Consider the following 26,867-nt stretch of genomic DNA (forward strand, 5'->3'; position numbering starts at 1 on the left):
GAAGGAAGACCAGAGAGTGATGGCCCTGGGTTAAGTCTGGTGTGACAAAAGATGCAGTCTCTTGTATGACCACAGCCTGGGGACACAGATGTCATCTACTGCTTTCAGGATCTCTGGGACTTCTGGACCAGACTCCACTCCCTTATATATGGACTTCTCAGGCCACCAATTTTGCTGGAAAAGAATTGATGTGTGCCCTGGGGGCCAAAGGCTTCGCCAATTTCTGTAGTTTCTCCAGTGTTGCCTCCCTCTTTGTTTGGTTCTGAGCCCTTAATAAAGGAAAATTTGTTTCAATTATACTCGCCTATGTGTGTTTTCCTTCAAAAAAGACTGTTTGTTTGTGAGGAGGCAGGTACATTTCAAAAATACAATGTGAAATTAACAAGGGACACCAACACCAAGCAACCTCCTTGAGATTAAATAATACAAGATAATAATGGTGTTGTGGTAACTTGACACACAAAACACACACAAAAATATTATGGAATAAAACCCAAAAAAAATAAAAAAATACATCAGCCTGGAAAAAAATACAAAACAAAAATAAAACAACAGAAAAGAAATTTGGTCAGATGTGACAAATCAAAATATATTGAGGGAATCACAATAAATAATAAAGAAAGAAGTTTGTGAGAAGTCTGTGTGAATATGAGCAGCAAAACTATTTCATTCTTCTCACATTATAAAGAAGAAGAGAGTGTGCGCTGTATTAAACAATTTAAAACATTGCAGCGTGACAAAAATGCTGTATCCATTCCGAACGCTAATTTTACCAGATCGAGCTGTTCCGTCTCAGAATTTCTTCTGAGCATGCATGTGCGTCGGAATTGTGTACACATGGTCGGAATTGATGCGATCGGATTTTGTTGTAGGAAAATTTTATAGCCTGCTCTCAAACTTTGTGTGTTGGAAAATCCGATTGAAAATGTCTGATGGAGCCCACACACAGTCGGAATTTCCGACAACATGTTTTCCTTCGGAAAATCCGACCGTGTGTACGGGGCAGAAGTCCTCACCGTTACTCTTGGTGGGCACTGGAACGGGCCCTGCTGTGAAATATTAGATCAAGAATTGTAATTACATGTCCCTGTTGAACAAGGGCAGAAAAATTGGGCCTTAGGCACTGGTGCCACAACACTGCAACCCCTCACAGATGCTATAGTTGGAGCGCAGGAATGAGCCCTGCTGCAAAGTATTGCATCAAAAATTGTAATTACACGCCCCTGTTAAACAGGGGCAGAAAAATTGGGCCTTAGCTACTGCTGCCACAACACTGCAATCCCTCACAGATACTATAGTTGGAGCGCAGGAATGAGCCCTGCTGCAGAGTATTGCATCAAAAATTGTAATTATACACCCCTGTTAAACAGGAGCTGAAAAATTGGGCCTTGGGAAATGGTGCTGGTGCCACAACACTGCAACCCCTCACAGATACTATTGTTGGAGCGCAGGAATGAGCCCTGCTGCAAAGTATTGCATCAAAAATTGTAATTACACGCCCCTGTTAAACAGGGGCAGAAAAATTGGGCCTTAGTCACTGGTGGTGGTGCCCAGAACCAAAAATGTTCTTACAAGCTATCAGCATGAAAATTGAGGAGGAAGGGGATTGTCACTCAGCATAACAGAATAGTCACTCAGCATTAGCATAGGCAGTCTTGTAGGGATCTCACATTGAAAAAAAAAATGATTCGGTTACATCAGCATGTGCTTGGTAGCTGGTAATCCAAGACTGATTCATTTTTTTGAAGGTCAGCCGATCGACCGATTCGGTGGACAGGTGCACCCTGTGATCAGTTACAAAGCCTCCAGCAGCACTGAATGTGCATTCCAAAAGAATGCTGGATGTAGGACAGGCCAGTAGCTCAATTGCATACTGTGCAAGCTCTGGCCAGTGATCCATCCTCAAGACCCAGTAACCTAGACGATTTTGGTGGGAAAGGTGTCCAAGTCTGATCTTGCCCCTAGGTAATCCTGCACCATGTGAATCAGATGCTGGCGATGGTTGCTGGAACCGATCATACCTTGGGGCTGCGGACTAAAAAATTGTCTGAACACATTGGTCAGATGGCCACCTTCTTTACCGCTCCTTCTGTGACTGACAGAAGCCTCAGCAACACGTTGTCCAGGAGGACCAGGAAATTGTAACCTCCCAGGCTCTGGAAACGCGTTGCACAAACCTTTCTGCGAGGCCTCCCGAAGATGTTTCATCCTCTACTCCCTCTGCAATGGCAAGATAAGGTCCGCAACCTTACCCTTGTAACGTGGCTCAAGGAGGGTTGCCAGCCATTAATGATCCCTCCCCTTGATACCACGAATATGAGGATCCTTCCGCAGGCTTTGCAGGATCAGGGAGGCCATGCAGCATAGGTTTGCTGAGGCATTCGGTCCAGAGTCCTCTGGGTCACTAAGGACTAGGGATGAGCTTCAAGTTCGAGTTGAACTCATGTTCGACTCGAATATCGGCTGTTCGCAAGTTCGCCGAACAGCGAACAATTTTGGGTGTTCGCGGCAAATTTGAATGCCGCGGAACATCCTTTAAAAGTCTATGGGAGAAATCAAAAGTGCTAATTTTAAAGGCTTATGTGCATGGTATTGTCATAAAAAGTGTTTGGGGGCCTGGGTCCTGCCCCAGGGGACATGTATCAATGCAAAAAAAAGTTTTAAAAAAGTTTTTTCGGGAGCAGTGATTTTAATAATGCTTAAAGTGAAACAATAAAAGTGTAATATCCCTTTAAATTTCGTAGCTGGGGGGTGTCTATAGTATGCCTGTAAAGGGGCGCATGTTTCCCGTGTTTAGAACAGTCTGACAGCAAAATGACATTTCAAAGGAAAAAAGTCATTTAAATCTACTTGCGGCTATTAATGCATTAGAATAAGGCAAAGGGCACATTAGGAGCATTAAGTAGAGTAGAAAACCACAAATGCTGGCGCTTGGAACACTGATGTAATATCTTACGACCAATATCATTAGGAAGCCATATATTAATAGAGATAATTAAATTAAAAAATGGTGATGGGAAAGCAATAATAAAAGTAGAAAAGTCCACAAGGATTAAATGGAATAGGAAGCGTTCAATCAAGGGTGAATAGTGCTGAATGTTAAAACTGAAGGGATAAATCAGGAGAATATATTCACTGTCACAAAGGGCTGCTGTTCTCTGGAGTGAAGTCAACTCGAAGTCAACATGGAAAAAGCAAAAATAGAAAAGCGCCTCTGAGTAAAGTGTTTTAAATCGGTAATATAAAAGAAACAGTAGACACTTACATGTCAATAAGTACAGGGGGTCCCCGGGTTACAAACAAGTTAGGGACTGTAGGTTTGTTCTTAAGTTGAATCTGTTTGTAAGTCGGAACAGGTACATTTTTTAAGTGTAGCTCCAGCCAAAAAAAAAAAATTTTAAGCTTTTTGGATAGCATAGGGAAGGGTTAACACCCCTGTAACATTTGTTTTGCTGTCTGTGCTCCTCTTCAGAAGATTTCACCTCATTTTCTGTCCCAATGACAACTGGATTTTGAAAATTTTGGGTTGTTGTGGAAACAAGCCTTGGTGATAAAGCATCAGTGGAGGTACCTTTTTCCCATAACAGCTTTTACAGGAGTGAATTTCCCTTCCTAGGGGTAGATTTCCTCTCACTTCCTGTTGTCTCCCTCCGTTTGTAAGTAGGAGTCGTTTGTAAGTCGGATGTTTGTAACTAGGGGACCCCCTGTACAAGGATACTCTACACGAGTCAGCATTATCAAGGGGATGTGGCCGGTAGGGATAGGCGAACGGTTCGGCCTGAGCATAAGTTCAGGCCGAACGTTTTTTTGTTCGGATGTTCTGCAAACACCCAACAATAGGCAGTGTTCGGGGAAAATTTGGAACACCATTAAAGTTTATGGGACATTAACATGAAAAATCAAAGGTGTTCATTTTTAAAGGCTTATATGCAAGTTATTGTCATAAAAAGTGTTTGGGGACCCGGGTCCTGCCCCAGGGGACATGTATCAATGAAATTTTTTTTTTTTTTTAAACTATTGTTTTTTTTTGGGAGCAGTGATTTTTTTAATGCTTAAAGTGAAACAATAAAAATGAAATTTTCCTTTAAATATCGTGCCTGGGGGGAGTCTATAGTATGCCTGTAAAGTGGCACACTTTTCCCGTGTTTAGAACAGTACAACAGAAAATATTTCTAAAGGAAAAATTGTCATTTAAAACTGATCGCGGCTGTAATGAATTGTCAGGTCTCAGCAATATAGGTAAAAATCATTGAAAAAAAGAGCATGGGATTCCCCTCCAGTCAATTACCAGGCCCTTTGGGTCTGGTATGAATATTAAGGGGAAACCCAAACCAAAATTTGAAAAAAAATTGTGTGGGGGTCCCCCTAAAATCCATACTAGGCCCTTCAGGTCTGATATGGAAATAAGGGGAACCCTGCACCAAATTAAAAAAAAAATGGTGTAGGGGTCCCCCTCAAAATCCATACCAGACCTATAGGGTTTTGTATGGATTTCAAGGGGAACCCTGCGCCAAAATTTGAAAAAAATTGCATAGGGTTCCCCCTCAAAATCCATATCAGACCCTTATCCAAGCACGCAACCTGGAAGTCCCCCTAAAATCCATACCAGGCCCTTTGGGCCTGATATGAAAATTAAGGGGAACCCTGCGCCAAATTTAAAAAAATGGTGTAGGGGTCCTCCTCAAAATCCACACCAGACCCTTATCCGAGCACGCAACCTGGCAGGCCATAGGAGAAGAGGGGGGAAGAGAGAGTGCCCCCCTCCTGAACTGTACCAGACCACATGCCCTCAACATGGGGAGGGTGCTTTGGAGTAGCCCCCCAAAGCAGTGTTATTAACACACAATTGCCTTTTCTAGTTTGGTGTCGATTTGCAGTTATCTTGTGCGATTTCTAATAATTGGTTTTTGGTCTACACGTGTGTGTGTTTTTGGATGCAGGTGCGCACTCAATTGTAGTTGTGCGCCTGTGTTTGAGCACACAACCGTGCAGACAATCCATTGATGTATTTATTGGCCATGTATTATGTTTATGTTTTCTGGCACCTTTGTGTTGATTTATTGATTTAATTTCTCAGTCCCCATTAGTGTTATGCAGCATAATCATTAATATGCAGTCAGCTATTTTCCATTTGCATATGAAGCTTTTAAATGCCGTCTCTTCCTCTCCCCTCTTTACACTTGAGAAAGGAGCATGCATGCGCCTTACGGACTTTGCACATGCTCTGATATGCATTGTGTTCCCCCCTGCTAGTGCTGATGTCACACGCTGTTTCCACGAGCTGTTCATTACTCTCCTCTATAGGACACAGCCAGCCTCCTCTCCAGCTCCTTGTGGCTCTCGCAGCCTGGACTTGTAATCTCCTGGAAACATGCCTCTGACACCGGCCACATCCTCTTGATAATGCTGACTCCTGTAGAGTATCTTTGTACTTATTGACATGTAAGTGTCTACTATTTCTTTTATATTACCGATTAACCACTTACCGACCAGCTCCTGTAGATATACGTCGGCACTTTGAAGGTGGATATCTCGGTAGCGGCAGCAGCTGCTGCCACAACTGGGGTATCCACCTTTACAGGAGCCGGTCGTGTTTCCGATAATGGTGGTCTCTGTGGCGGGTTCACCGCAAGATCACCGTTATCAGTGGCGGGAGAGGGGACACCCCCCTCCGCCGCTCTCCCGTGCCCTCCGCCGCTTACCGGAGCCATCGGTAGCGGCGGAGGTGATCAGGACCTGTCACTTCCTCGGTATGGAGATGAGTGAGGCTAAGATGGCCCCCACCCGTCTCCATACCATAGCGACGTCATAACGTCAGTTCCACCCATTTGCCTTAAAGGCATATTTTTTGTTGTCATTTTTTTTTTTTTTTGCATTGTAGTCCAAATATGAGATCTGAGGACTTTTTGACCCCAGATCTCATATTTAAGAGGACCTGTAATGCTTTTTCCTATTACAAGGGATGTTTACATTCCTTGTAATAGGAATAAAAGTGATCCAATTGTTTTTTTTTTTTTAAAACAGTGAAAAAATAAATTAAAAAAAAGAAGAAGAGAAAAAAAGAGAAAAGAAAAAAAAATGTTTAAAGTGCCTTGTCCCGACGAGCTCGCACGCAGAAGCGAACAGATACGTGAGTAGCGCCCGCATATGTAAATAGTGGTCAAACCACACATGTGAGGTATGTGGTTAAAACACTTTACTCAGGAGGCGCTTTTCTATCTTTGCTTTTTTAAGTAGAGTAAGGCTTTATCAGCCACCGCATTACCACCTGTGTGATGAGTAGGGATGGGCCAGAGCATAAGTTCGGTCGTTCGGCGAACAGCCGAATAAATGGGTCGTTCGACCGTTTGTTCGGCCCCCCGAACAGTGCATTGCAAGCCCTGATTGGCTGAAGCAGTGAAAACTTCAGCCAATCAGGGCACAGAGCACTGTCAGAGTCATGATTGCACACTGTCATCATGACATCATCCAATCATGGCTCATTCCTGCTCCACAGTATAAAAGTATATTTTCATTGGCAGCCATTTTCAGTGTGATTTTGGCATGGAGAGAGATAGAACAGGTCTCTGTTCAGTGCTATTAGTTAGTGTGCTATACTGTGCTATTTTGCTTCAATTGTCAGTGTAGAATATTAGTTTATTGTTAGTCTAGGAATAGTGTGAGTGTAGTGAGACCATCATTCAGCCATCACTCAGCTTTGCATAGTGTGCAGCTAGAGTAGGGACAGCTCATATAGTTTCACTGTAGTGTAGTGAGATTGTGTCATTCATACATACATTAGTGTAGAGTAGGGAAAGCTCATATAGTTTCAGTGTAGTATAGTGAGACCGTGTCAGTAATTTTTACATTAGTGTATAGCTAGAGTAGGGACAGTTCAGATAGCGTCAGTGCAGTGATGGTTGAACACTATCTATTTGATTGTGTTACAGCCAGTTTAACGCCATTTACTTCTGTGTGCGTTGCTGCCAGTTTACCGACATATAGTTTTGTGTGCGTTACTGGCAGTTTAACGCCATATAGTCTTGTGTGCATTACTGCCAGTTTAACGCCATATTGTTTGCATGCATTACTGCCAGTTTAAGGCCATTTACTTCTGTGTGTGTTACTGCCAGTTTAACACCATATCGTTTGTGTGCTTTACTACCAGTTTAATGCCATATAGTTTTGCGTGCATTACTGACAGTTCAATGTCATATCATTTTGCGTGTGTTACTGCCAGTTTAACGCCATATAATTCTGTGTGTGTTACTGCCAGTTTAACGTCATATAGTTCTGTGTGCGTTACTGCCAGTTTAACGCCATATCGGTTTGTGTGAGTTACTGACCGTTTAACGCCATATAGTTGTTCTGTGTGCATTACTGCCAGTTTAACGCCATATAGTTCTTTGTATCACTGTACGTTCGCTGCATTATATTGCAGTATATTACAGTGTATCAGTGGAGTGTGTCTGTACAGTGTGAGTACTCACCAGTGCACCAAACACTGCTTTACATTGATTAAAGTGCATCTACACACAGATTTCAACTTCTTCATTACATTTGCTTATAAGCACCGCCCCCTCCCTCCCAATAATGTCTGGGGGGACAACAAGGAGAGGCAGATGTTCCCTTGGCACTGTAAGGGGGCCAGCAACAAATGTGTCCACAGGCAAAGGTGAGGTGGAGGTCAGTCCTCAGTTAGGGCATCATTCCCTCTGTTTAGTGAGTTTGCCCATGCTATTCAGCCACAGCATGCAGAGGAGATGGTGGACTGGCTTACTAAACCTTCCTAATCCTCCTCATCCTCTGTCACGCAAGCAGAGACAAGTGTGCAGTCCCCTGCAGTTGCCAGAGTGGATAAACCTGCCTCCTTGTCCACATCTATTCCTGCCATAGCCCCAACATCAGTCATTGAGGAGTCAGATGAGTTATTTGACCACAGCATAAGCCACTTGCCCCTTGTTGATGCCCAGCCATTACTGGATTCAGATGTTGGTTCTGAGGTTGAGGATGACAGGAACATGAGCCTAGAGGGAGGGAGGAACACTGGTAGACAAATTGCCATTCATGTTCCCTAAGCAACAGCGTATTGCCAAATTGTGTCCCGTGGCAATGATGAAGATGGAGGAGATGGAGATGATGATGAGGTCACTGATGTGACTTGGGTACCAGATAGAGCAGAGAAGGAAACTGAAGGTGAGGCGGCACAACCCCAAGGAGGCCGAAATCAAGAAAGAGTAGAGAGCAGCCACCCTATTCCATCACATTCTGCAGCTGTTATCTCCTGACCCACTCCCCAAACCTTAGCTGTCTGGGCCATTTTCAGCACATCTGCAGCAGATCGCACTGTTGCTATCTGCAAACTGTGTCTTAGGCACATCAAATGTGGCAAAAACACCAACCATTTGGGTACCACATGCTTAACAAGGCATTTAACGTCCAACCACTCAGCCGTTGGCAAGAGCATGCAAAAGCCACACAAAAGAGGCACAAATCTGTCCCTCCTCTTCCTCCTTACCCACTTCAGTCTGCCCCTGTGATACCAAGTCATTACCTCTCAGCAGCCTCCACTGACAGGGATGATGGTAGAGCACAGGGTGTCCCAGGTTCTAGCAGCACATCTGCCAGAAGCACACCACCAGCTGTAGACTGTAGCCGGCAAATTTCTCTGCCCCATCTGCTGCAGCAGAAAAAAAATACAGTCCCTGTCACCCACATGCCCAGGGTCTAAATGCAAGCTTGTCAAAGCTGTTGGCTCTCCAACTTCTGCCTTTCAGCCTGGTGGATTCTGCCCCCTTCCATGAATTTGTACAATGTGCTGTACCACAATGGCAGATTCCCAGTCGCTACTACTTTTCACGTAAGGCGGGTCTATCTCTCTACTATCATGTGCAAAAGAATGTTCGGCCATCATTGGGCAAGGCAGTCAGCCGCAAAATCCACCTTACTGCTGACACATGGTCCAGCAAGCATGGGCAGGGATGATATATTTTGTTCACAGCACACTGGGTAATGCTGCTTGCAACTTGAAAGATGCAGGACAGGGCTCAGTGCTGCAGCTTTTTGTGCCCCCACGTCTCCATACAGCTGGTGGTGATGATGCCAGACCTGTGAGCTCTACTGCCTCCTCCTCCGCCACCTCCATGCCATCCTCTGCAGAATTGTCCTATGAACATCAGGTACCCCATAAGTGTTTAAAGGGATATCCCAGAGTCAGGCTAAAATGTGCCATGCAGTGCTTCCGCTGGTGTGTTTAGGGGACAGGAACCACACTAGTGCAGAGATTCTTGCAGCTATGCAGGGACAGCCCCAGAGGTGGTTCACACCATGCCAGCTGGAGCCAGGAATGGTGGTGTCTGATAATGGCTCAAACCTCCTTTCTGACCTTAGCCTGGCACATGTCATTAATTTGGTGGTGCAGCATTTCCTAAGTATGTACCCAGGGTTGCAAGATGTACTAAAGCAGGCCAGAAGAGTCTGTAGCCATTTCAGGTGGTCATACACAGCCAGTGCTCAGATGGCTGAAATTCAGCTGGAATTCCACCTGCCCGTAAACCACCTGATTTGTGACATGCCCACCAGGTGGAACTCAACTTTGAATGCTGTAGCGGCTATACATGCAGCAGAGGGCCGTCAACGAGTACCTGTTCCCATGCCAATGGCTGATCATTAAGGATGCATGCACTGTATTGTCACCATTTGAGGAGGCCACAAGGATGGTGAGCAATGACAGTGCATGCATTAGTGACACAATCCCTGTTGAGTTCCTGCTGGAGCAGATTCTGCATGGCATTATGGACAGGGCACTGGAGACAGAACAGCAGGAGGGAGAGGAGGACTTCCTTTCCTCTCAAGGCCCACTTTATCCAGACACCATCATTCCTATGTCACAGAACACATAGGAGGAGAGAGGGGGGAGGATAAGGAAGAGGATTCTGGCACTTTCATAGGCTTTGAAGAAGAGGAAGATATGTGTCAATCTGTAAGCAATGGCTTTCCAACCCAGGACCCTTGGGAGTAATATGTGGCTGGGAGGCGGAAGTTCCAGATGCTGTCATTCTGAGTGACCCAGAGGAGTCCGCTTCTCAAGCCTCGGCAAATTTGAGGTGCATGGGCAACCTCATGCTTCAAAGCCTGTGAAAGGATCCAAGAATACGTGGCATAAAGGAGAAGGATGATTACTGGTTGGCAACCCTCCTTGACCACCGTTATAAGGGGAAGGTCTCAGAACTCATCCCGTCCCCATAGAGAGTGCAGAAGATAAAATCTCTTGAGGATACATTAAAGAGCATTTTATTGAACATTTTTCCTGACTCCAGTAGGTTACAGTGTCATGAAAAACAAAGTTTTAAGTCTTCTGTTGGTCAAGAGAGGAGCGTTGGAGAAGGCGCCCGTCTAAGTGAGGCATTTCTGATTTTTTTTTTAGTCCTCACCACCCAGGGCTTTCAGTTTCCACATCCCATCGACAGCATCTGCATCAATTGGTGGACTATTACCTCGGGGCCAAAACAGAGATGGAGAGCTTTCCAGCTGACGATCCACTGACTTACTGGGTCACGAGAATAGACCACTGGCCAGAACTTGCCCTGTATGCTATTGAGTGGTAGGGCTACCCTGCATCCAGTGTGCTTTCAGAATGGGCATGCAGTGCTGCAGGAGGTTTCTGTTTTGATCATAGAACATGTCTGACCACAGACTCCATGGACCGTTTGACTTTTTTAAAATTAATCAGTCTTGGATTACCAGCTATGAAGCCCCTGATACCGATTAAGTCTTTTTGTAATGTGGAATTTCTGAAGGACTTTGAGGCTGCCTAGCTTTGAGGGTGTTCAATCATTTCATCTGAAAGAATGTTTTTGGTATAGGTTTCATGGGCACAATTAACACCCAAAAACAAATTTTTCAGCACCTGTTTGACAGGTGCATATCATTGCAATTTTTTACAGCAAGGCCAATTCTTGCTTTCATCAAGAGTACCTCTATAGGGTTATGGTGGGAAGGCACCACCAACACCCAAAGACCAATTTTTCTGCACCTGTTTGACAGGTGCATATCATTGCAATTTTTTACAGCAAGGCCAATTCTTGCTTTCATCAAGAGTACCTCTATAGGGTTATGGTGGGAAGGCGCCACCAACACCCAAAGACCAATTTTTCTGCACCTGTTTGACAGATGCATATCATTGCAATTTTTTACAGCAAGGTCAATTCTTGCTTTCATCAAGATAACCTCTATAGGGTTACGGTGGGAAGGCGTCACCGTGACCCAAAGACCAATTTTTACACACCCGTTACTTCTATCCAAAGTCAAAGTGACACCCGAATGTATCCAAAAATCTCTAATCTTGTTCCCAGTCCACTACATTGTGGCCTCATCATACACACTGGCTCCCCAGCTGTTGCTGAGCAAAATAAAGGCAGCTTGCATGGAAAATGTAATTTTTTTGGCTTTATTAATGCAATTATTGCTGCAGCAGATTCTAGACATAGTACAGATCTGCCACTTTACAGGTAGACTAAGGGGACCCCCCCACCCGTAGACTAAGGGGACCCCCCCCACCCCAGGCACTATATTGGAAGGAATTTTTCATTTTTATGCTTTCACTTTAAAAATCAACAAATCACTGCTAATTTAAAAATAAAGTTTTTCACAAACTTTTTTTTTATTGATACATGTCCCCCAGGGCAGGACCCGGACCCTTATAACCAATGTATGCCCAATTACTTGAATATAAGCCTTCATAATGGCCACTTTTGATTGTTGAAGTTCGGGTCCCATTGACTTTAATGGGGTTTTTATTCAGGTCCAAACTTTCGCGGTGTTTGAAAGTTCTGGTGAGAACTGAACAGGGGTCCATTTGGTCCATCCCTAGCAATGAGCCTCCCATTGTACCATTATCACACTGGAGGAGCCTGGGAAGAATAGAACAGAAAGATTTTGTCAGTTACTTCACTAACCCATGTGCAATAAACCACTGGTGGGTGAAAAGGAGGAGAGGTAAAGGGAACTGGATGTGGAAAAGGTAGAGCAGGAGGAAGATATCACATTAGCAGGGCTCACTACATATTACTTTGATGCTTTTACCTCTATATCTCCTTTTAGACTTACCTCTCCTTTTTCTTTTGACAGCCCTTATTTAATTTTTGCCTCTACCTGCCCTTTCCCCTGGCCATAAAGTACCCCAATTTTCTTCTGCCTGTACTTTCCCCTGCATTGTGGAAGGGTATGAAGCCTATGGGTGTAGTTGTTTCTCTACAGCTATGCCTCCTGTGCCCTGACTATAATGAAATAACTATGAAAAAATACAACTGGCTGTTGAGTGTTGAGTGAGGAGAAAATTATGTTGCAAAACTAGAGGAAGTGCAAATGTGTTCAGTGCAGCCCAACTATCTCATCAAAACCAAACCGAGGCCATAATATTTCCATTAGATTATACAGGAGAGGGGTTCCAGCACAAACAGCCTGGACAAAGTAGGATTTCATCTTCTTTTTTCACAGCTCCAAATGGCAGCTGATGCTCGTGCAGTGTCCCACCACTGAGCAATATTTGTGGCCATTGTCTCTCAGATAATACACTGTCATTTTTAGGAAGATAAAACCTTCTTTGTCTTTATCTATTTGCTGCTTATTGAATAGCTTGTGTATTGCCCTGATGCAAGACAATTTCTACCTAAAACATACCTGAAGTCTATATTTTGTATATTTGGGGAATATCTGGGGATATGGAAATCAGAGTGGGTTACAGGGATGCTGGTTTGTGCTTTTAAATTGTTTATGTACACATTTTGTTTTTGACATTCTATAAAAAGTTTACGTTTTTAGGATGCAATGTGGTGCTATGAAAAAAGAACCTCACAACTATAACATTTATAAAATGTAAGAAAAAAAAAAAATTGTACATCCAAAATATGTAATGCCAGAATAAGGTGTCACTGAAAATCATACTTTTCCATAACACCACATAAAGCTTCAAGGCATCCAAAAGCATGTACAGTGGCTTAAAAAAGTATTCATACCCCTTGAAATTTTCCACATTTTGTTATGTTACAACCAAAAATGTAAATGGATTTTATTGGGATTTTATGTGATATACCAACATAAAGTGGCACATAATTGTGAAGTGGAAGGAAAATGATAAATACTTTTCAATTTTTTTTACAAATAAATATGTGAAAAGTGTGGCGTGCATTTGTATTCAGCCAATACTTTGTAGAACCGCTTTTCACTGCAAATACAGCTGCAAGTCTTTTTGGGGATGTCTCTACCAGCTTTGCACATCTAGCAAGTGAAACTTTTGGCCATTCTTCTTTGCAAAATAGCTCAAGCTCTGTCAGATAGGATGGAGAGCGTCTGTGAACAGCAATTTTCAAGTCTTGCCATAGATTCTCAATTGGATTTAGGTCTGGAATTTGACTGGGCCATTTTAACACATAAATGTGCTTTGTTCTAAACAATTCCATATGTTTAGGGTTGTTTTTCAGCTGGAAGGTGAACCTCCGCCCCAGTCTCAAGTTTTTTACAGACTCTGACAGGTTTTCTTCTAAGATTACCCTGTATTTGGCTCCATCCACCTTCTCATCAACTCTGACCAGCTTCCCTGTCCCCACTGAAGAAAAGCATCCCCACAATATGATGCTGCCACCACCATGTTTCACAGTGGGGATGGTGTGTTCAGGGTGATATACAGCCTTAGTTTTCCGCCACATATAGCGTTTTGTTTTTAGGCCAAAAAGTTAAATTTTGGTCTAATCTGACCAGAGCGCTTTCTTCCACATGTTTGCTGTGTCCCTCACTTGGCTTCTCGCAAACTGCAAACGGGACTTCTTATGGCTTTCTTTCAACAATGGCTTTTTTCTTGCCACTCTTCCATAAAGAACAGATTTGTGGAGTGCACACCTAATAGTCATCCGGTGGACAGATTCTCCCACCTGAGCTGTGGATCTCTGCAGCTTCTCCAGAGTTATCATGGACCTCTTGGCTGTTTCTCTGACTAATGCTCTCCTTGCCCGGCTTGTCAGTTTAGGTGGACGGCCATGTCTTTGTAGGTTTGCAGTTGTGCCATACTCTTTCCATTTTTGGATGATGGATTGAACAGTACTCCATGGGATGTTCAAAGCTTGGGATATTTTTTTTATAACCTAACTGCTTTAAACTTCTCCACAATTTTATCCCTGACCTGTCTGGTGTGTTCCTTGGCCTTCATGATGCTGTTTGTTCACTAAGGTTATCTAACAAACCTCCGAGGGCGTCAAAGAACAGCTGTATGTATACTGAGGTTAAATTACACACAGATGGACTATATTTACTAATTAGGTTACTTCTGAAGGCAATTGGTTCCACTAGATTTTAGTTAGGGGTATCAGAGTAAAGGGGGCTGAATACAAATGCACGCCACACTTTTCAGATATTTTTTTTTAAAACCATTCATCATTTTTCTTCTATTTCACAATTATGTGCCACTTTGTGCTGGTCTATCACATAAAATCACAATAAAATACCTTTACTTTTTGGTTGTAACATGACAAAATCTGGAAAATTTTAACGGATATGAATACTTTTTCAACGCACTGTAATTTAAATAATAGGAGTTTTCTCATATCACCCTCAAAGTCACAATAAGGACTCTCTCCCCACTGTATAGAATTTTTTATTTTTTTATTGGTTTGTTAAACATCCCTACGGCAAGCCTTTTTTTACAATAGCTTGCTTATTAGCCTTGAAAATGGCCAATGTTCAGTGTCAAGATCCCCCATAGACTTTAATAGGGTTTGCTGCTAAGTTCAGGTTTCAAGGATTTCAAGCTGTATTCAATAAACCCCCTGCAAGTCAAACCTGGACGAAATTGCTTCTCTCTAGCCTAGGAGTAGGCAACCTCGGCCCTTCAGCTGTGGTGAAACTACAAATCCCATCATGCCTCTGCCTCTAGGAGTCATGCCTGTGATTGTTAGGGTCTTGCAATGTCTCATGGGACTTGTAGTTTCAAAACAGCTGCAGAGCAGAGGTTGCCTACCCCTGCTCTAGCCGCACAAATTGCAAAAATATGTAAAAACTCAGTTTTTCAAAAAGTACACAGGTCCAATCTGCAGAGAGCTCTGAATACTCTTATGTTCATCTATAGTCATAAAAATGGGCAATTCTAACTGAGTGTAATCATAAGAATAGCCTTTTATGCCATTACTAGTCATTTCTATTTGTGACTACTTTAAAGCTGAATGCCAGGTATGGTTATTTTTGCTTATTTACATTGGTCAAGCTTTTAGTTTCTTTAGAGGCTTTCAGTGTAAGAATTTGTTATTTTAGGAATTCCTATTAATTACCTTTTTTATTACATATTAATAAACAAAATAGATGTGTCACCTAAACGCTATATTGTTCTTTATCCATGTCATCTTAAACATGTACACATTCAATTAAACCAGTACAATAGGAAAAATCTAGAGTGCCTTGGCTTTTTCATGTTTTTCCTTTTAGACAAACAGCATTGTTCTTAGCTAGTCTTGTGACATAAATGCTTAAAAGGTTACTTAAACCCAGCCAATTGACTCACTTATACATTTATAACCACAATGTCTTCCACTTGAAGTAAAATGTTAAGATTTTCCCTAAGCACACAAGTAAAGAGACACATTTTGAAAAGACCAGCACTATTGTAGTTTGTAAGGAGTCCTTGGGGTATTAATTAGTGATCTTCGTATAACTATACATTACTTAAGGGCTTTCTAGTTTAAAATAGATTTTATTTCTGTTCTCTATTGATGAGTGGGACTGGAAATCAAGAGATGATGAAACTATCCTTTATGTAATACTTATTATATGCTCCAAAATATACAATGAAAAATGGATAGTTTGTTCTTTTCCTAACTCTTATATTTTTAGAGGAGAATCCCAAGAGTATACAGCATATACAGTATATTTCACCTGAAGTAACCAAAAAATAAACAGCTTTCTTAAATTTTTACTAAAGCCAAAAAAATTTTCTTCAACACAGGTTATTAAAGACCAGGCCTCTTTTTTAGACTCGGTGTTTACAAGTTAAAGACACATTTTTTTGCTAGAAAATTACTTAGAACCCCCAAACATTATGCATTTTTTTTTCTAACATCCTAGCGAATAAAATGGCGGTCATTGCAATGCGTTTTGTCACCGTATTTTCGAAGCAGTCGTACAAGCGCACTTTTTTGGGAACAAAATCACTTTTTTGAATAAAAAAATAAGACATCAGTAAAGTTAGCCCAATTTTTTTTATATTGTGAAAGATAATGTTACATCGAGTAAATTGATACCCAACATGTCACGCTTCAAAATTGCACCCGCTCATGGAATGGCGTCAAACTTTTACCCTTAAAAATCTCCATAGGCGATGTTTAAAAAATTCTACAGGTTTCATGTTTTGAGTTACAGAGGAGGTCTAGGGCTAGAATTAGTGCTCTCACTCTAACGATCGTGGTGATACCTCACATGTGTGGTTTGACCACCGTTTTTATATGCGGGCGCTACTCACGTATGCATTCGCTTCCTCGCGCAAGCTCGTCGGGACGGGGCACTTTAAAAAAAACATTTTCTTATTTATTTTATTTGATTTTATTTATTTTTACACTGTTTTTTAAAAAAATGGGTCACTTTTATTACTATTACAAGGAATGTAAACATCCCTTGTAATGGAAAAAAACATGACAAGTCCTCTTAAATATGAGATCTGTTGTCAAAAAAGTCTTCAGATGTCATAATTGGATTTAAATGCAATAAAAGAAAAAAAACAATTTGTCATTTGAAAAAAATGACAACAAAAAAATGTGCCTTTAAGACGTATGGGTGGAAGTGACGTTTTGATGTCGCTTCCGCCCTGCTATGGTATGGAGACGGGTGGGGGCCATCTTAGCCTCACTCGTATCCATACCCAGCCACGGAAAGAACCCAATTGCTGCCGATGGCTCCGGTAAGCAGCGGAGGGTGTAGGAGAGCGGCGGGAGGGGGGCCCCTCTCCTGCCGATAACGGTGATCTCGCGATAAATCCGCCACAGAGACCACCATTATCGTTAACCGAACCGTTGCCTGAAGAGATGGATACCTCGATTGTGGAAGCAGCTGCTGATATCCCTCTTCAAAGTCAGGACGTATATAGTCATGCGGCGGTTGGTAAGTGGTTAAACCCAATACTGCACATATAATTAGTTATTCCTCTACAACTTATCTTGAACATGCATTGAACATACATTAAAGTATATCTAAACCCAAGAACAATAGAATCTATTACAGATTAACAGTCCTTAGTTGGGGCTGCATTCGTTTTATTTATTTATATGCGAATCCTGCCAGTAACCCACTTCTTTTTTTGGTAACAATCCGCATTCACTAGACTATTACCCATAGATCAGCAGTGCTGTCGTCCTAGCACAACATTATAGGACTAAAGAACACTTCCCCCACTTCTTAAGATACTGTAAGCTAGTGGTGTTTTGATGTCCACAGAGAGAACTGGGAACTATGGTAAGTGATAAGAAAGCGCGTGTTAGGCGAAGTTCTTTATTGGCGTTTACATTTTAGATGAAAAACAGAGGCTACTTTTATTTACTGAGGCTTACTTACAGTGAGCTGAGATGATAGTGGAAGTTACATTCTATTTGTTGATAAGTTTAGCTTTAGGTAGCAGTAGTGAAACATCCACAACTTTTTTAGCATGCATGCTTTTTTGAGACTCAAAAGTCAATTTCAATATTTTTTGTAGATCAAATACTTGGAACACTACTTTACAAAGGTCAGGAATCAACAATGAATGCAAGTCAATACTGTAATTCTGAGTTTCTTTAGTGAGCGTGATTCTTGAGAGAAGGCAAGTTTGCCAGGGACAAACTAAAACATTAAGCTTTTAGAAGTGCACTGACAAGTGAATCGCATTGTAAAGCAAGAAACACTAGCTGCAAAAGAAAGCTGTTTATAGAAGAGAAGCTTGCTATTCATCTGAATGCAGCACTGGCAAAGTGCAAGCAATCTGTTAAGACTGTTTTAACACTTTGCAAATTGATTGAAATAATGAATACATTAAAACACCTTTTTGTTTACATCCCAGTTTTGTTTTATGTATATTAAAAGTCACAGTAGTGTAAAAATAAACTTTAATTGGATTTCAACTGTATTTTGTAGAAAAGGAATTAAAAACGTTTCTCTGTTACAGGCAAATGCAATGGGGTTGTGCAATTTAGATGCAGCAGATGTATTTGATAATTAGGAAAAGAAGGAAAAAAACTATGTGGGGTTCTTCTTAAATTTCCACTAAAACCTTTATTAGCCATGCAGCCTGGGTGGCTAGGAAAGGGAGGGCAGCAAGTATTTGTCCCCCCTTCCCATACCAAACCAGGCCACGTGCCTTTCAATATTGGGGGGTGCCTTGCGGAAAGGGACAAGCTTTTCTTCCTAACATCCAATGCCCAAAGTAGGAAATGTTGGTACTACAGGGGGGACCTTTTGCAGAATAAGTAAACCCCTTTATATCAATGGGGCACCCAGTGTCTGCCCCCTCCATTTCCACAAAGAGTTAAATAAAACAAAGGCACACACCTATTCAACAAGTGTAGAGGATGGTAGGACTTTAAGGCACTGCACAGCAACAAATATTTCTAAAAGTCACATTTTTTTTTGTTTCAATGTTTTTATTAAGGTTTTAATGAAAAAGAAGATGCACAAACATTCAGAATATATTCCATTGCTTATACGTGTGTTGGTAATAACATAGATGTAATGTTAAACTTAAACATTATAATAGTTATATAACAATTAGAGCCAGACCACGAAAAGAATGGAACAATGGGAATGTGGAGCTCTATGATGCACTGCTGAAGATGCTGGACATGCCTCCATTCCACCCGAATACCCCCATTGGGCACAAACTGTGAACGGGTGGGGGCATATCCATTCAGCTTCCACTCTCCTATCCCTTCCGTGCTCCCATTGGTACATTTGTGAGAGAATAAGTACTTTTGTACTGTAAGCAGAGTGAATTCTAAACTATAAGAACCATTTGAGGTTAAGAAGCATTTCAATAAGAACATATTTGACTAAATAACCAACAAAATTGAGTAATTATAACTAACAGATGTATCTTATAAATTTTTTGTTCACTCAAATAAGACTGAGGACCCTAGAGGGGGGAGCCTAGTCCCCATGGTGGTGAAAGATAGGTCTTTGAGAAGGAGAAAAAAAGGGGGGGGGGGGGGGGAGTGGTCGGGTGGGGGGATTGGCGAAGTATTATTGGATGGGTATATGTGTGTTTGTGATGTGGAGATTTTGCTATATGTAATCAATCTCACCTGCGCTAATATGCACCCTTTCAGCCTTTTGGTATATTGCATCTTAATATGTCCCTGTTTACCATATCAGCTCAAGTAACAGAGACATGACCACCATCTTACATTCTCAGCTCCATTGCTCCCCCAACTGCCCCGATCCTGGGAGCAATCTTTATTCATATAATAACAGAGCCTGATGGTTTCACAATCAACCAATCAAACACAGGCATTCCTTCAAACAGGAGGGGTTATACAAAAACCAATGAACAATGACAAGGGGAGTCTTATGGGCGTGTCTGACTTCCCGCCCCTGTACCTGGAAGCTATAATCTTCAGCTAGACAAAGGAAGCTGCATGGTTTGAAATCATGGACACTGTCCAACCATAACGCACCCAAAGGGTCCCATATTTACCATTGACATGAATCCTTATTCTGCGCTGTTCAGAGAACAACGCATACCCGGGTTATACTACCGTTCATGTGGATGGTAGATTATCTGCAGGTGCATACCATTGCCCCCCCAAATGTGTTGATCAGGCACACAGGGGTGACACGAGCGTACATCCACTCATAACGGATAATTTCTTTGCAGAGCGAACACATCCCCCCCAGACGATCGTTCTGTGCATTGCACAGGGGCCCTTCGCTGGCTGACATATCCCTGCTCTGCAAACACTTCTCTACATCTCCAAGAAGCTTTTCACTACCAGAGGGATCTCAACCAGCGTCAGTCTGCCCCAGTCAGCTCTTTAGAGTGGGCTGCGGGAGAACTAACACTGGGAGACACTATGACAATACATATTAAATACATCTTCATAAAATTTCCACAACAGTTGTATCTGGAGTCTTGCAAAATCTCCTCTGGCGATGACTATTTATAGGGAGTGTGTAGGGGTATCTTTGGAAAGGCTAATCCTGAGAGGAAAAGAGAGTGTGAGGAAAAGCGGATGGATATGGGGTCCTCCATATAGGGGTCCCCCATTTAATGGGGTCCCCCCGATAAGGTAACCCCCTCATGTACAGTATCTTGAGGGAATGTGGACTGTTATGGTTCAGGAAGGGGGTGCATGCTCCCCCCATTTCAGGATTGCCAGCTGCATGCTCAGATAAGGGTGTAATATACATTTTGGGGGGGCCTCATGCTTTTTTTCTTGTTTTTGCATAGGCTTTCCTCCTAAAAATCTACATCAGGCCTAATTAAAGATAACATTCTGGGATGTATCTTTAGGGCAAGGTCATCTTCTCCACAAACCTGGCCTAGTGGTTGTGGGGGGTCTGTGGGTGTGTGGGCTTATCAGAATCTGGAAGTCCTTTTTAGAAATATGGGGCCCCCAAACATTGCCCCCACTTGTTAAAAAAGTCCCACAACAAGTGATGCATATTCTGAAAATTATGATAAACAATGCTTGTCAATCTGTTGAAAGAAAAAAACTGCACCACATCAATTTCCATTACTCACTTGCAAGACTCACAGCTTCCAAGCCCTGCTGCTAAATAGAAACAAATGGGTGGTGAATCCTTGGTGATGTCATCAGTAGACAACATGATTGCTAATATATTTGCATCATAGGAAATCTTTTGTTTTTTCTTAGTTTTTTGATAAAGGACTTGTCATAAAGTGTGTGTCTTTATTTACGATTGACATTTTTTTTGGAATGAGTAGGTGTAATATATACCCCTTACTCATTCATGTAGAGGGGACTGAATCTGGGAACTTTCATATTCTTATAAGTCCCTCACCTGCAGCCCCTGACAACCACCAAGTCAGGATTGTGTGGAGGAGGCTCTTGTCCTCATCAACATAGAAACCAGGTGCTTTGTCAGGAAGGTACCCTTTCCATGTTGAGGGCATGTGGCCTGGTATGGTTCAGGAGGGAGGAGCACTCATCCCCCATTCCCATGCTTTCCAGTGACTTACTGCATTTTTTTTGTTTCTTTATTTCTGGGGTTCCCCTTGACATACTAGACTTGAAGGGGAGGGGCCTTTTATGCTATCCCTGCCATTTTCTTTACATAAACCTGTGGACTGGAATTCCTAAGTGACAGCTGAATGCGTTGAGGGAGGAAACATCACTGGTTGTCAGAAAAAGAGTGACCAGCATGCTATCACATTTAGCAATGGTAATATTACGCTGCTAAATGTTTCACTTCCTGGTGCAGCCAGAAATTAAGCTGAGCCGAACTAAATAGGTGTGTGCCAAATCTCTAAATAAGCAAAATCTGGTCCGAACATGGTTCTGACAGAACCAGCAGCTCATCCCTAGTAGTTACAGTAATATTGCTTTTTATATGCTGTACAAGTTAGTTTCAGTTCCTGTTCCTGTTATGATATACTCAGAGGGTATATGTTTAATGGATGTCTGAACTTGTTCAAAAAGCACTGTATAACTACTCTGCCTTTGAAACTACAGGACACAACAAGATGAGATTGTTATTTGCAATCTTTTCAGCTCACAGGAAGTTACAAGGATGTTGCATGTTTGGCAACATCAACAAGTATTTTCTGTGCTTGACAAAAATGAAACCAATGAAAGCACCACATCTAATAACTGGTAAGCTGTAATATATTGCATTTTGGTTTTGAGGATTTGATACACTTTACCTGTGTACCCAACTATAAATGAGAATGTTATTTTAAACAAGGTCACGCTGGTGGACAAAAACGATAAGTGCACTTTGTTTTAAAGTGCTCCTATTTTTTAGTTTGAAATTGAAATAAGTAAAGTGATTTACTAAAGTATAAAATGCAGCTAAGTAAAGTGAATTTGTGTTAATTTCATACATCCAATCACATGCCGCTTTGCACATCCTTTAGTAAATTTGGGATATACACTATATATATATATATATATATATATATATATATATATATATATATATATACACATTTTGTGACTGTATTGTCTGGCTCGTTCTGGGGCAATCTAAATGGTTGGAATTCAATTTTTACTCATTTCTTGGTGGATTGTGTTTGAATCTTCCCCAGATTTGTTGAAATAGTGGCAGTGTATGCTGAACATTTAGCAGAGCTTATGAAGGGCATACTTATTCATTTAAATCATATACACAAATTCACTGTTTCCCTAAGCAGAACAATCTCTAAATTCATCTCTCTATTTAAAGGCCAATTTAAGAGCCCTATGGAGAATTTCCTATCATTAGGGGAAACTGAGGGCAAAAGGTTATGTAATCTCTTGAGAAAAATAAAAAAAAGACTAGATCACCACCAACAACACTACAGGCTTCTTAAAGTATTAACAATATGTGACAAATATGCATTAAGTGAGGGAAATGCTGAATTTTTTTTTAGAAACAATACTAGAAATGTCTTATTTTAAGTTTATAATCACATTTTCTATTTACCTTCCATATTCCAATATATATTTATAAATATTTATATATATATATATATATATATATATATATATATATATATATACACCCCACACATTTTTGTAAATATTTGATTATATCTATTCATGTGACAACACTGAAGAAATGACACTTTGCTACAATGTAAAGTAGTGAGTGTACAGCTTGTATAACAGTATACATTTGCTGCCCCCCCAAAATAACTCAACACACAGCCATTAATGTCTAAATCACTGGCAACAATAGTGAGTACACCCCTAAGTGAAAATGTCCAAATTGGGCCCAAAATGCTCTTGAGTAGGGATGAGCCAAACACCCCCAGTTCGGTTCGCATCAGAACTTGCGAGGGCATGTGGCCTGGTATGGTTCGGGAGGGTGGCGATCTCTCGCCCCCTTTTCCTGCGGCCTGCCAGGTTGCGTGCTCAGATCAGGGGCTGGTATGGATTTTTTGGAGGACCCCTATGCCATTTTTTTAATTTTGGCTCGGGGTTCCCCTTAAAATCCATACCGGACCTGAAGGGCCTGATATGGATTTTGGGGGGACCCCCATGCAATTTTTTTTATTTGGGTGCACCCAAATATACCTAGAGACAGACCTTCAGGTCCGTTTCTAGGTCTATCCTTGGAATCATTTCTGGGACCCAGAGTCCTGTGAACCCTGTCAATGGCAGGTGTCAGGGGGGAGCGCTCCAAAAGCATGTTAAATATGGTGGAGACCTTGGCTTTAAGGTCTACCTGCCTGGTGGCCTCAGGGAGTCCCCTGATACTGATATTGCATCTGCGATTGCGATTTTCCAGGTCATCTAAAAGAAGCAGTAAGTGGGTAACTTGGTCAGCAACTTCTGCTTGCTCTGTCTGTATACTGGAGGCTGAGTGGGAAATGTCAGTTGCATTGGCTTCTAATGTGGAAACAGGTGCACTAACATCTGTCACTTCTTGTTTAAGCCCTGTCAGTTTGCCCCTAAGGGCTGTCTCTACACGCATGGCCAGGGATTCAAAATCCTCTCTGGTGGGTAGATTTAGCAAAAAAGTTAATAAAGTCTGTTCAGAGAGCAGCCCAGGGAGAGACCCTTGCAGGGGTGCCATGGTACAGGATTTACTCACTGCGATGGATGTTGTGGCTGCAGTCATCCGATTGGGGTCCTCAGTGGCACGCTGTGGCTGGGGAGGCCTGTTCCTTATGTACACTGCTGACTTGGCTGAGGCATCCTGCAAGGGGCCGATGGCTTCAGCTCCTGGACTTGAAAGCGGAGACAGGGACAAAGAGCGAGGTAGGCAGAGGAGAGAGGTCGCTGGGTGGAGAGAACAGCGACATGTAACACTGTGTGTCGGACGTCTCTCTCCCTGTACCCAGCTGGAGTCCTGCCCTTGTGGTGCCCGCCGCAGCCATCTTTGATGTGTCTGGGGTAGATGAGGCAGGCTGTATGTGGATCAGTAATTAGACCATTACATGCTCCGAGTCCCGCCGCTCTTGCCGGTCCCCACTGACACCCGGGAGAGAAGACGCAGGAGAGGGAGAATAAGCTGTGATGTGAGGCTGCTGGAGAGCCGCGGACTGGGAGCCCTGCAAAAACACTTCCTACTCATCCATGCTGAGACCACGCCCCCTCAAATAGTTTTTTAGTATTTTTTCATGATACAACAAAGAAAAACTCACCAACTCACAGAACATATCCCACATATTCCCCCACCCACATATACCACCCTTTACTCAAATACCCTCCATCACTATATATAAAATAAAAAAAATAAAAAAACAAAGTGTTTCATCTCATTATTGATTTTCCTCAGTATCAATAGTATACTCAGCTGACTGCTTAGATAAATTAGAGACTAGCCACCAATGCCAAATTTTCTTGGGCTCATCCTATGTTTAAATGTTAATTCCTCTCGTCTTAAATTAATAATAATCGCTTTAATCCATTAATCTATCGCTGGCAGGTATTTTGATATCCATTTTTGTAATATGAGTTTACGGGCCATATACATAGTTCTCAACCACATCACATGCATTTCAGCTGGGAGGGTATCTTCTGGTATAATCCCTAACAATGCTATTTTTGGATCAAAATGAACCTGTGTACAGCTTAAGGAGTTTAAGGTATCAAATACACACTCCCAGTAATGATGCAATTTAGGACATTGCCACAACATATGTAAAATGCCCTGTACACATGGTCGGACATTGATCGGACATTCCGACAACAAAATCCATGGATTTTTTCCGACGGATGTTGGCTCAAACTTGTCTTGCATACACACGGTCACACAAAGTTGTGGGAAAATCCGATCGTTCTGAACGCAGTGACATAAAACACGTACATCGGGACTTCAAACGGGGCAGTAGCCAATAGCTTTCGTCTCTTAATTTATTCTGAGCATGCGTGGCACTTTGTGCGTCGGATTTGTGTACAACGGATTTTGTTGTCGGAAAATTTTATAGCAAGCTCTCAAACTTTGCGTGCCAGAAATTCCAATGGAAAATGTGTGTTGGAGACCACAAACGGTCGGAATTTCCGACAGCAAGGTCCTATCACACATTTTCCATTGGAAAATCTGACCATGTGTACAGGGCATAAGTGTACCTGTATTAGTAATACACCTTGGACAATCTGATGTAACTGCTTTTCCCCAGGAATATAACTTTAATGGAGTATAATGGGCTCTGTGAATGATAAATAACTGAGTCAAACATTGTGAGGGTGATAAGGATACCTCAAATACATTCTTCAAGGCTTGTTCCCACTCCTCATCACTGAGTGTCACTAAGTCTCTACACCACCACCCAAAACAGTCCTCTTGTGGATTAGTTCCGACTGCCGTTTATAAAGAAGAGTATATACTCCCTATAAGTCCCTGTTTAGAGCATTTTACAGTTACTGCCAAGAATAAAATTGATGAAAGATTATATTTTAATTGGAAAGTCCTTGCTTGGCTCTGCAAAGCATGCCGTAGCTGTAAATATTGAAAAAACAAGTTATTAGGCAAATGGTAACTCTCTGCCAACTTATCAAATAGATGCAAAACCTCATTATCAAAAAGTTAACAAAGGAGTTGAATGCCAGCCCTCTTCCATAAATCCAAATCTTTAAGCTTTGCCACCTCAGGTAATTGCAGATTTTTCCATATAGGCATATATTGAGTGTATCCCTCATATTAAGCATCTTTTTGAATAGTTATCGAAATCTTATGAATTAAATTAAATGTAGGATAACTACGCTTGCTATGAAAATGATGAGCTACTATAAGCTGCACTGGTGGATCAATAGGCAATTGAGAAAATATAATTTTCTGTATGGGATCCTCACAATCTATAACATTCCATCCATATAATTGCTGAAGTTGGGATGCCAGATAATACAATCTTGCATTAGGAACAGCCAAGACTCATCTTTAGGCAACTGCAATATTTTTAATCTAATCCGAGGATGTTTATATTTCCAAATAAGATCTCTAAATAGAGTGTCTATTTGTTTAAAAAATTTCTGAGGAAGCCTTGCAGGGCAATTATGCAACACATATAATAATAGTGGCATCCATATCATCTTTATCAGATTAGCTCTACCTATTATTGTTAAAGGCAATTTACTCCAAACTTTCCCCACCTGCTTAAACCGTTTAAATTGTGGAATAAATTCCACTCTACATATGTATTCACTTGTGGGAGAAGTGGAGAAGTTTAAAGCAGGATTAGGTTATAAAAAAATATCCCAAGCTTTGAATATCTCACGGAGCACTGTTCAATCCATCATCCAAAAATCGAAAGAGTATGGCACAACTGCAGACCTACCAAGAGTTGGCCATCCACCTAAACTGACAGGCAGGACAATGAGAGCATTAATCAGAGAAGCAGCCAAGAGGCCCATGGTAACTCTGGAGGAGCTGCAGAGATCCAAAGTTCTGGTGAGAGAAACTGTCCACGTGCCAAATATTAGTTGTGCACTACCCAAATCTGGCCTTTGTGGAAGAGTGGCAAGAAGAAAGTCATTGTTGAAAGAAAGCCAAAAGAAGTCCCGTTTGCAGTTTGCGAGAAGACACAGCAAACATGTGGAAGATAGTGCTCTGGTCAGATGAGAACCAAAATTGAACTTTTTGGCCTAAAAGCAAAATGCTATGTGTGGTGGAAAATTAACACTGCACATCACACTGAACACACCGTCTCCACCATGAAACATGGTGATGGCAGTCGTTGTTGTGGGGATGTTTTTCTTCATCAAGGACAGGGACGTTGG

Source organism: Aquarana catesbeiana, linkage group LG04, assembly GCF_042186555.1.
Source record: "Aquarana catesbeiana isolate 2022-GZ linkage group LG04, ASM4218655v1, whole genome shotgun sequence".
Classification (NCBI taxonomy): Eukaryota; Metazoa; Chordata; class Amphibia; order Anura; family Ranidae; genus Aquarana; species Aquarana catesbeiana.